General features: G+C 40.3%; 1 protein-coding gene across 1 annotated transcript in view; it reads left to right on the forward strand.

The window, feature by feature from the left end:
- SHLD1 (shieldin complex subunit 1) overlaps positions 1-12,524 on the forward strand; it is a 29,881-nt gene that overhangs the window by 3,202 nt on the left and 14,155 nt on the right. The gene's annotated exons all lie outside the window — the stretch shown is intronic.

Genomic DNA, 12,524 nt, shown 5'->3' on the forward strand with positions numbered 1-12,524 from the left:
CTGACATACTGGCCCTTTTTTAAGAGTGTTAAATCGGCCTGTGGGTGAAGTTGCCCCCCTTCCCCAGGGCCAGCCCTCTCCTGCCTGTGAGAAACCACATGCAAAGCTGCCAGGCCTCTCGTTTGTTGTCAGCCCCCGACAACATCGTCCCAAGACATTGTGCACGCTCCCCCCGTGCGTGAGCACTGACGTGAGGCCTGACATCACCGCGCTCTCCGGGAAACTAATGCTGCCACGCAAGAGCTGACCTCCAATCACGGAGGAGAAGAAGCTCTGCGCAGCGTGCATTAGCTCCGTAGACCGCAGACAAGCTAATAATAGCTTGCTGCCGGCTGCGTTGTCCTAAAGCATTTCTTGGGGCGGCAAAGTGCCACCTCTTCAAAAGTGCCACCTGGGGCAATTGCCCCACTCTGCTCCATAGTAGGGCTGGCACCCTGGCATGTGTATTGTGAAACAAGGTGCTGAATCTGAACTTTTATGTCTGTGCATTGCTATCCAGTGATCTGGATTGTCTATATTCAATGATAAAAAATTGAATCACCTTTAAAAAATAATAAAAAATCCCACACTTTTTTAAAAGTTACACACCAAAATTGTACCAAAAAAAAAAATAACAATGGTTATATATATATATATATATATATATATATATATATATAAATATATATTATATTATTAACCGTAATCTCAGGCATACCCAGATTCCAGCATGTACTGGTTGGCTGGGCATAAGAGTGTGATTGCTGTGAACATTCATATATAAATTAATATTGTTGTATTTTTTTTTTGTCCACTTTTGGTGTGTTAACCACACTTTTATTAAAAGTAAGTAACACAGATGGACAAAGACATTCAACAATATGACTTGGCATGATAGCAATCGCACTCCTTTTATACCCAGGCAACCAGTAAATGCTGGAACCTAGGTATGATGGTACTGTGATTGCTGTTAGCAATCATACTCCTATCATGTCAAGTCAGCCAGTACATGCTGGTACAGGGTGGCTGTAAGTGATGTGCAGACCCCATACTGCTGGCAGCATCAATACACAAGGGGGCAGCTAGCCAGGTTTCAGCATGTACTGGCTGACCTGGCATGATAGGAGTGTGATTGCTAACAGCAATCACAGTCCCATCATGCCAAGGTTCCAGCACTTACACATCCATGCTATCACACACACACACTAATTCATTCATTCACAGACTCATTCCCTCAATCACGCATACTCATTCAAACACCCTCCCCCACACCTTTACCTGCACTGCAGCTCTTTCGATGCCGCTCACAGACTTCAGCAGGGGGCTCGGCCTCCCTCTGCATTCTCTTGTACTGCACAGAGGAAGCAGGACTGGAGCAGAGTCATGTCATGTCACGTGCATTCACGTGACTCTGCTGGGTTCTGCTTCCTCTGTGGAGTACAAAAGACCTCTCCCGCAGGTAAGCAGCAGGGCTCTTGTGATCCTGGTTGCCCTGGCTGCCGATCTCCCATATGTTGGATGCCCCTGCTGTATGATAAAATATAGCAAATAAAAAAAAAAATGTATAAAAAAACTCACAGACAAAGACTGACTCAAATCATCAACGCCTGGTATGATTAGGGATCACACACCCAATTGTACTTGAATGGAGATGTCTACAAATGGATAAAATCACATAGAGCAGAATTGCAACACATCAGAAATGCTCTCAGAAAGAGGTGGCTACAGTTAGCGTCTCCCCTTGCCTAGAGCCTGTAACCTGTACTGACTTAGGGCAGTACTCCCCCCTTTAGCCCCTTCAAGACCGGGACGTACCTGGTACTTCCGGGTTAAAGGTCTCCGGCAGACCGGGACGTACCAGGTACGTCATCGATGATGCGCGATCCCAGCGTTGCTATGGACGCTGGGATCGCGAGGGGCGGCTGCTACTGACCGCTGGGTGTCCCTCCGTAGCAGCCACCCCCCCTCAATTAAATATTTAAAAAAAACTGCCGTCTTCTAGGGAAGACGCAGTTTGCCCTGAAGGGGTTAAGGTGATGAACAGCAGAGTGGATCCAGTGTATGGAGTATATGTATATAAATATAATATAAAACGTGATGTAAAATGTAGAAGAAATACTTTATTACATAAATTACAACACTATCTTAAAATATACTCAATTTAAGTATCTCTAAGCTAACTGGTCTGCCGGCCGCACATGACTGTCTCCTTAATCATTGCAGGATTTTTTTTAGCAGTCTTTGTCAGAAGCCAGAATGTAATTGATTGTGACTCTTTTCTGAGAATGTTTTGCTTATTATTGAGGAAACCTGTAAGGATTTCATGGCCGTACACCCCCACAAAAATCTCTCTTCTCATAATACTTTGCGTCATACGGAGATCAATCTTTTCCAGTTTCTGTGCCAAATGTTCCGTGCTAATAGTAGTAAAATGTTCTTGACACAGTTTTGATGACACATAAAAATAACACCGCAGATCCAGCGTCCATTTTAGTTGCAGGTTGGAAGGTTAGAAGTGAAGAACTTACTGCAAACACAATAGTTTAGTAACTGCATAGTGAATAGCAATGAGCTGCTTGATTCTCGGCACCCAGATGCATAATGAATGAGAATTGGCATTGTTAAATCACTTTATTTTCTTTTTAGAGTTGTTTGTTTCCTGTAGTTAAAGGCTGTAGCCGCTGTTTATTTTTAAAGTTTTATTTCCATTTGAATGTACGCTTATATTCTTGGGGCTGCAGGTACAAGTGCATTTTATAGGAAGAAACTAAAAAGCTGGTTATTGTTAAAGGCGTTTCAGAGACTGAATGTAAGGAATGGGGAATATCCATTACATGAGTGATAAAAAGGGTAATCGGAAGGTCTTGTGCTATATTTACTCCCGAAACTGTTTGCTTTTCGTTAACAATGTGATATTCTCTTAGGATTCCTTTCCTTTATCAATCCAAAGTTAGGATAAGGGTAGCGTAAGTATGCTGCTCACCATTTAATATGAAGTGATATATGATAAACATCACATGAAAATAGCCTATCCGGAGGTATCATGGAGTCCATAAACTGACAAAAATCAGAAAGTATGGGAGGTGAAGATTTATCCAGGTTTTTGCCCCAGTTGAAAAGCTTTTGCAGCCTTTTCACAGGTATTTTATGAAATTATATTTTAAGAATTTTATCAATGTGAATGTATTTTCTACCTTTTGTAATGGATACTATTTCAGTGGAGTCCCTCCTATCCCTTGCATTGAAAACTTTACAGCATGTATACTTTGGAACATCGTCCATGACTATTTTGGCTCCTTTTTACCTGTCTTATTTCTCTGCTTGCTGATCACTGCAAAGTGTTATCCTCTTGTCCTTTTCACGGTGTAACATATAGATATAGCTGTGGTAACATAGATAAATGTTTGGAGCCATAATTACTTTAAATTGGCAGGTTATTATACTGAAACTCGCTTGACTTTAATGCATAATGAATGCTCAGCGTCTCAATATGGAAAGAGAGGTTAGATTTTCTTTTCATCTTGTGCCTTATGGCAGTTTCAGAAATTATAATTGCAAATGTTCATGTATTAAAGCCCGAGTGATGTATAAGCATCTTATTATTACCTCTGTGTTTGATAAAAACATAATGATTGTTTGATATATCTTTTAGATTAGGACATAGCTTTAAAATGTTAACAGGCTTTTTGTCTTTGCACCTTTACACAAATATTGGCTTTTAACAATTCTTTTAAAATTGGGTATTAAGCACTCATGTATCATATAGATGCTAAATGTAGTTATTTTTTTATTAAGGTTACTGCATGTAGAGTACCAAATTAGGCCATTCCATTCAATGGACAGGACATATTGTGACATCATACATCTATGCATGTAACACGCACTTCACGTCATGTCACCACATACATATTAAGGGCAAACCCGCGCATGGTTTTTTGGGCCTGTAAATGGGAATCGGCATTATATTTGTTTTAGCTCAAGATTCAGTGCGCGCTGTTGCTTTGTTCACAATATGGGAGGCCAGATTGGATTGTAGCAAAAATGAACACTTCAATGTAATCAATAGTATGTTTAGTATATAATTGATCAATATTTTAAATTTATATCCTCTCATTTTGATCTTATGTCAGCAAGTGTGCTTCACAAATGATGCCAGATATTGATTACAGAATCCTGAAGATGCCAATATCAATAAAATAGTAAGACTCTTGAAAACTCCTTTAACATGATTCCCAGATAACACTGGGAAAGTATTTGCTATGTCCTGTGCTTACCTACACAAATTATATATAATGTTTTTAAGGACAGCTGGGGCTTTCTCTTTATACCACTTTTTTGAATAGTCTTTCAATTATTGTGAATTAGAGCTCTATTGCCCTACATTGCTCATCACAGATGTTTCAGGAGGGTCTGGATTATTAGACTTGTGCAAACAGGCCAAAAATGATTCAGACAACTTTTTCGGGACGTTTTTGGCCCGTTTGTTCTCAGACAACAAATTCCATTTCCTGCCTGTTTGTTTCAGACGAAAATCAAGGGAGAGGGCTTCACCAGAAGCTCTGCCATTTTGGCGCACATTCACGCAAGGTAATATGCAAATTGGCAGAACTTTGTGTGATGTCTTGTCCCCTGATCCTCCAATCAGGCAAGAGGAAGCTCTCCCAGTTTACACAGGGTTATCCTAGGGCAAAATGACAGAGCTTCTGGTTATGTCCTCTTTCCAATCGCCTGGAAGTTATGTCCGCAGAGGTGCAGATGAAGAGAGAAAGTCACAGCAAACCTGGCCTATTGCTGTTTATACCACATTACGCTTTCTGGTTTCTCTGCTTTGTCTCTGACTATTCTTCCTCTAAATGCCTTACTCGTACACCTTAATGGCTGTTTGGGCTGGCCTTTCCATATATGCAACCAACGTCGCTGTCAAAGGATCTGGGCTGGTGGCGGGCAGCTTAGTTAACACTCAAGAGATCAAGCACACTCTAAGCATCCACCTTTGAACATTTGAAATGGGAGGCATACGAAGTATTTCTTCCTTCACTACATTGCTGTAAGCATAAGAATTTTGCCAATGCATGCGCTCTACTATTATAAAAAACATTTGTGCTTAGTAGAAGTATAACCCTTTAATTTTTGTTAATATCTATTTCTGTTCATGTGGAAATTGATACTTTTATTTATATAAGAGGTTGCCTCTGTATTTCATCATTTTAGTACGGTAAGAATTTCAAAAATATGCCTGATTTAAGAATACTGAAAATGAATCAGGCAATTCTACCAGTGAGAGGAGGTGTAAGGTTGGAAAGAAACAGCAGATGGTTTAAAGAGCTACATGATGCAGATGATATTTATATGAGAAAACACCTGGTGTATGAACCATATGCTTTAAACGCAAATCCAGACTGTTACACAGACTAATATATTCATAAATAGGAAAGCTAGGCATGAAGTCTTCAGACATAAAAGGGTGGAAATCTGTCATTCGATGTGGGCATTCCGCATTTACAGGCCGGACCTATCATACGCATTAAAGTACATATGATGGCTGGCGTGCCCCTTTAACTTTTTACTAATGAAGACCAAGTAATGTCTTCTAGGTATCTTTAGAAAGTTTAAGTAGTGTAACTTTTAGCTGATGTTTCTCTTGGATTATAATTTATTTTTTTCTAAGGTGCACATTGTGTCCTCTAAAACACGGTAATACACGTGTTGAACTCTTAATGATGAACAGAGTCTGCTCATTAGTCATGTTTGCTGCAGTGAGAGTAGAGAATTTTTTTATTCTTGAAATTCAATAAATAAAACAGAGGTTCCCCTTATGCATTGTAGCAATGTTAACAGTAATTTTGCCATAGTGTTAGGAAAGCAGTGAAACAGATACATTTTAAAATGCAGTTACTCTAACAACATGTACTAATAACGTGTACATGAGTATGACAATTCCTCCCCTGTAAAGAGCCAGTTTTATTTCACCTATAAACATTCCCCAATGTTATTTATGGCAAATAAAATGTGGGAGAAAAATGAGTGGCCATCCTTCCAAAATCTGTCAGAGAGCAGAGTGCATGCCCCCCAACTGTCCCGATTTTCGGTCTCTGTCCCGCCTATCCCTTCCTCTGTCCCGCTTTGACGAGTGAGACGAGAGCGATGCTCACCTCAGGTGCAGCTGCGGGGGGCACAGAGGCCCGATCAGCAGCTGCAGCCTGCAGACTAGTTGGGAGATCACGATCTCCCACTAGTCTGCTCAACATTAGGGAGCCCGAGGTCTGTCACTTCAGACCTCACTTTACTGCTCCTTAATCACTGTGTGCCGGCAAATAATGCCAAGCGTGGGGATATGACGTCATCCCTACGTTCTTCAGCAATAGCCGGCGCATAGTGAAGAGGGAGCAGTAAAGACCTTGCGCTCCCACCACAGGATGCAGGATACAGGATGGAGGCTGGAGGAAGAGGTAAGAGATGGGGAGAAAGAGGTGTAAGGGCAGTGAATGTATGTGTTTATAAGCTTGTGTATGTGTAAGAGCAGTATAGGTATTTGTTAGCAGGTGTGTAAGGGCAGTGTATGTGTATATATGTATGTTTAAGGGCAGTGTACATGTATATGTTTGTGTTTAAGGGCAGTGTATATGTGTGTGTGTGTAAGGGCAGTGTATATGTGTGTGTGTAAGGGCAATGTACTTGTATGTATGTGTGTGTTTATGGGCAGGTGTGTGTAGAGGCAGTGTGAAAGGGTCCTGGGAGGGATGCTAACGTTAGCCTTTTTTAATTTAAAGAAATCTCTGCTGCTGTGGACTACTCTAACAATGATGCTCAGCAAGCATTATGCTGGACTCCTAGCGGACTGAGAACCATAGGAATTTTAGCTCATAGCTAGCATCTGCAGCTTTACTGTTGCTGCACTTCCCATGACGCTCAGCCAGCATCATGGAAGTAGTATGTCTGACTGAGCCTCATGGGAATTCAATTCAGTGTGTAAGATGTATGACTGTGCTGGCAAAAAGAAGCGTGTTTTACGTGGCGATGCAAGGTCGACATTTTAAAGTGCAATTGCTTGTATCGGTGAGTTCCGCGAAAAAAAAAAAAAAAAAAAAAAGTGTCACATTTTGAAATGTTGGGAGGTACGAGAGTGTAAAATCATCTTGTAAGCCATCGATGACCCCGACACATCATCCTGGGATCTGTAAAGGTCAGTATTCATGCCTTCACCAACAGATAGACACTGGACAAAATTTGGGATTCTTGGCAAAGTAGTAAGTTTCTTCAGGAACAACATTCTATTGGCAGATGAGCCAAAAAAGTGGTTGACGTGGGGTGTGCTATAAATACGGCATGCTGTCTACAGTCAATACGTGTGTTGGGGGTGGTGTCAAGGTTCAAGAATGATTGAAGAAAAAAAAATGTGACGCTGTGGCCTGGTTGAAGTTCGTACCTAAACCCCATTAACAGGTTGTGGCTGGTCACAGAGTAAAGGCAGTTGTGCATGGAGGAGTTACATCGTTTGGTTGTATAAGACCAGACTGCAGTTATTTCTGCTAATAGTGGCATAACCAGGTTTTGTGTCAAAGGGGACAATTACTTTTTCACAAATGATACATTGGCTGTATGTTTCTTTAATAGATACATCAGAATGAACACTGTTTCTTCACTCATGTTCTTTTGTATCTAATGTCGCATTAGATGTTTATGGCACTAATGCTAGGTAGGTCTGAACATTTTACAGGTCGTAATCCATTGTATCATATATGTAATGTAACCTCATCTGCTTCTGAGTTGTTTGTAGACATTCGCATTAAAGAAACGAGACATCACTGTAGTTCATGTATGCCTGGAGGAGAATTTACTTAAAATGTATAAACAATATACAGGTGTAATTTTTAAAACAAAATCCACTTAAGACATAAACTTTAGAATATATACCATATCTATCGGCGTATAACACGCACTGGTGTATAACACGCAACCCCATTTTAACAAGGAAATTTGAGTAAGAAAAAATAAATTTAAACTTGGATGCTATGAACTTAATGTTGGAATAATATTTGTTACATTATAACATTTATTATAACATTTATACCACGTATAAGGCAAATATGAAAGAAAAAGCACCTCTTTGAACAAAAAAAAGTTCATCAGAATCACTGCTATCTGGGAAACCACACACACACTCAGACACACACGCAGCCAGACACACACAAACACACTCAGAGACACACAAGCACACACTCAGACACACACACACACACACATTAATTTTATATATTACTCCCTACCGTTTGGGAGATCTGGTATGGGTCCTCTTTATCTTCCAGCGTTTTACTTTTTGTGCTGATGCCGGGGCCGGAGTGACTTCATCATCCGGATCCCGGCATCAGAGAGGGCGTGCGAGAGAGCTGTGCAGGGAAAGATTGTGCAGCTCTAGGATTTATCGGCGTATAACACGCAGGTAGGGTTTCAACTTCATATTTTAGTTTAAAAAAGTGCATGTTATGCGCCGATAAATACGGTAGTTAAATCTAGGATATGTTTGTACTATAAAACATGCTACATGCCTCGTTCTCTTCGCCACAGCACAGTTTGTGGCAATGTCCTGCTTGATAGTTATGTAAACACTGGCAGGAAAAGAACCAAGAAGAATATAAAATTTTTTATTAAACTCTTATACCCCTCTTTCTGATTCTCAGGTGCAGCCCCCAGCCCTGCCTGTCTGAGTCCTAGGGGACCTTGTACATTGCATACCTAGGAACACCTGTATCTGTTTGCCCCATATATGTATTTTTTCAAGCAAAACTTTTGTAATTCATTTTCCGATGAGATTCAGAAATCCCAAAGACGCTCATTACTGTCTGCCGTAGGTGTGTATCATCTCTGCAAGTATTCTGTATGTTTTAAACCTGATCTAATGAGACTACTGTGATTACGGTTAAATAAAGAGATGGTTAAGGTTATACCTTCTAGACGTTTTACAACAAGTTCTGGGCACAATGTCGCTGCTTATTATGAACGACAATTCATAATGAGATTTCCTAGAGGGGGGTGTTTTCCAATTGCAGTTTTGTTGCTGAAAAAAATAATAGCACAAAATATTTTTTGTGGATAAACAAACCAAAATTGCACGTCTAGTTCTCTCAGTCTGAGTTTATGTGTGTTTACCAAATCTCAGTATGTGAAATTAGTCAGGTGTGATTTAAACTAAAAGGGACAGTCTATACTATAGAAGAATGCATATTAAAGTTATCTGTGAGCCAAATGAATCTCCTGCCAGACATTTAGTAGGGGTGAGTGGAGGGTGATTGAAGTGTGCCTTTGTGCGTGAGTAGGACCCTCTTTACCTAATGTATCAGTTAGACTTGTGCAAATGGACTAAAAACAATTAAGGCAAATATTTAGTTTTGGTCCATTCATTTTCGAACAACAAAACCTGGAGCACCTCCGTAAAAGACTGGACATACCATCTCCCAAAATTGGAGGAATGGGGAGAAGCTGAATTCATCCTTTTCTCTGTGAATCTGCATTATTCTGGCTTCTCAGAGCACGTCCCCAAAAGGACGGAGCCATGGGGGCATTCTCCCCCCGTAAAGTGTTTGTTATTTAAAAAATATATAAACAATATCACTGGCATTCATAACATATATGCGAATTCCCTAAAGCAATCTCTATCCATATAGCACAGTGCAAAATAAATAATTTTAAAAAGCCCTTATCCCATTACCGTAGCACTATATATAAAAAGTATGACCCCCCCATTCACTACGCCAAACACCCTTAAGCCGGAAGTTTTAAAAATACTACCCTGTAGGGTTCTATGTAAAGGATGGATGCGGCCTCTAGTACATAAATAAAATATGTATATAGGGTATGTCTGTAATCGGGGGTTGTTAATGAACATAAATTGGGTCACTGCAAAAAAAAAAAAAAATTTCTTTTAGTGTTTTACATGAAACAAGGATAAGGGTGATCTTAAACCCACATATGCTAAAAACAAACAGTATTTAGAGTACTAAAAAAAACCCCAAAACACTAGGGGTTAAGGAGGAACCAAAAAGACCGGTGTCTTTAACTTCTCTCTAAATAATGTCGCACTTATCTGGTCACATTTTCAGAGGTTTCTTAGGTGACACAGCCCCTTAAAATTGTAATCAATGTTTTAAAACAAATTTGTTATAAATCCAGTGCTTTATACAGTAATTAGTACTGGTTTTATCTTATTTTGTTCTAATAAATGTCTTTTATCTGCAGACCTGGCATTGTCATTGTTGCCAGTCGTGATATTTTGGATGACCTTCCCTAATCAGACTGCTGAATTCTGCATATACATATTAGTTTAAAATGGAAAATATATTTTGAATCTGATTTTAGTAAAAGTTTGATGCCAGTACCTCTTCTGCTTCCACCTTTGGTATGTTATCCGATATATCTGTGTGAAAGGCACAAATCTCAATATTTTACAGCAAATTCTATTGTTCCAGCTGCAGGCAGTTGAGTCTCAAAGCATTGTACTATAGATTGCTGTGCATGCGGAGCTTTGCATGTTAGGGTACAAGTTAAGGTACGTCTTGTGCTCACATATTCCTCCAAACCTCCGCTAACTATCTGCTGCTGTTTCCTCTGAGCGTCTAGATATTGTTCCTGTTCTGCATGGTGGTTTCTTTATTCCACCTTCAGATGCCCACTGTTTGATGGCAGGAGTTGTTTTATTTTGCTCTGTATTTCTGTCCTGCTGTTGATACTTTGCTAACATTGCTGTGAAGTGTATTGAAGTCCTGACCTGCCCAATGCATCGCTGTGTATACACCATAGCCATACCCAAGATTTTAGTTGTTTTTTATGGTTATTTTTTCAGATAAAATATGGAATAAGTATAATTTAAATAATCGTACAGCATTGTGGGACAGGATGGTGCTGTATAAAACACTAAATAATAATTCATGTTTCTTGTTGATATGTTGGGAACTCATGGGGGTAGCAGCAGCCACTTGCAGAATTCAACTAGCATACATGTGATTGACTGCCGCTACTCTTATTGATTTCATTGGGAGTGATATAGAGCGTATGCAGGAAGCTTATATACGTACACTTCCTGCTTTTAGCGAAGTCATCGATGGGTAGGAGGAATATTTGACCAACATCTAATCTTCAATAACAAAAAAAATAAAGGCACTAGTTGTTAAGCAGTAAAATGCTTTGGACTCCGCAGCCATCAAACGTACTTTATTGCATATGATAGTTGAGAGGTCCCTTAAAATTTCCGTGGAGGTAATGCTGGCTGGTATGGGCAATGGGCTGTAGAACTAGCATATAGTAAGAGAGATATTATTTATAGTTCTTATGTCTTTTTGCAAAATATATCTGAATCCCATGGTTTGACTACACTTTTCCCTCATGGGCTAATTAAATGAGTTGTAGCATTTTAGGTCATGTGTATATAATTTGGAGCGGTAGCAGTAGGATCCTTATAATAGGGCAGCTCTCAGTATTCAGTGAGTTCTCTGTGCACAGCCTCTTTCCAGCTGTCACCAGATGTGTTCGTTGCTTCTTATATTGTCATTGATTGCAATGACAGCGAGTACGTGGCTGGGAAATCATGGAAAAGCACAATGATTTCCCTCCCTCCTCCTTTGTCACTTACCATATTGGCTCGATTATAGGCCGCACCCGAATATAGGCCGGACCCTAAAAGTTAGGTGCTTTTTTAAAGAAAAAATGTTCTTAGTAAAATAAAACCACTTAGTGGAATAGATATGCTGCCACTCTGCCCCCCCGAGATATGCTGCAACTCTGCCCCCAAGATGTGCCCCACCCCCCTAGACTTACCAGTGCAGACTCCCCGGGGTCTTGCAGGGCCGGCGGGGGACATCTACGCAGTATGCATATACAACATCCGGTGCCGGCACTTCTGCCGTGGGAAGTGCTGGCATGGAAGATTAACGTAGATCTCGCAGATGTTCACCGGCTGCGATGATGCGAGCGTAAACAACCTCCGCTGCCGGCTCGTCTGCAGGATGTGCTTTAACAGTCTCCCTTGCCGGGACTCCCCCCGTGGGGAGACGTAAAGTGGGGGTGGTAAAGTGCGGCCTATATTCAGGCAAATACGGTAATTAATATGTGTTTGTAAGCCATTTGGGTACACATTAATCTACAAGGACTAATTAGAACTTATTTTTTAAGAATACAAATGTTCTATATTAAATATGTTTAATATATAATTTATGTGTTTTATGCTTCTAAGATCTTTAGCTGCCAATTTATAGCACAGGAACGGAGCCTTTTGAAGCTTTAGGATTATTTTAAGGAAAAAAAACATTTGTGTGAAGGAATAAAATGTTGATTTGCTGTCTGTCTGTCTTATAAGCTGGCAGAGTTTGTCAAGAATAAATTCCTGTTAAAAATGAAAATTCTTCTTTGTGCACAAGCTCTGCCACACCAACACCCAAACAAACAAACCAGGACAGGCTCTGCCACACGGACCCCCAAACACACACACACACACAACCAGGACACGTTCTGCCACACCGACATCCAAACATACACACCAGGAGAAGCTCTGCCAC

Source organism: Spea bombifrons, chromosome 3 (assembly GCF_027358695.1).
Source record: "Spea bombifrons isolate aSpeBom1 chromosome 3, aSpeBom1.2.pri, whole genome shotgun sequence".
Lineage (NCBI taxonomy): Eukaryota > Metazoa > Chordata > Amphibia > Anura > Pelobatidae > Spea > Spea bombifrons.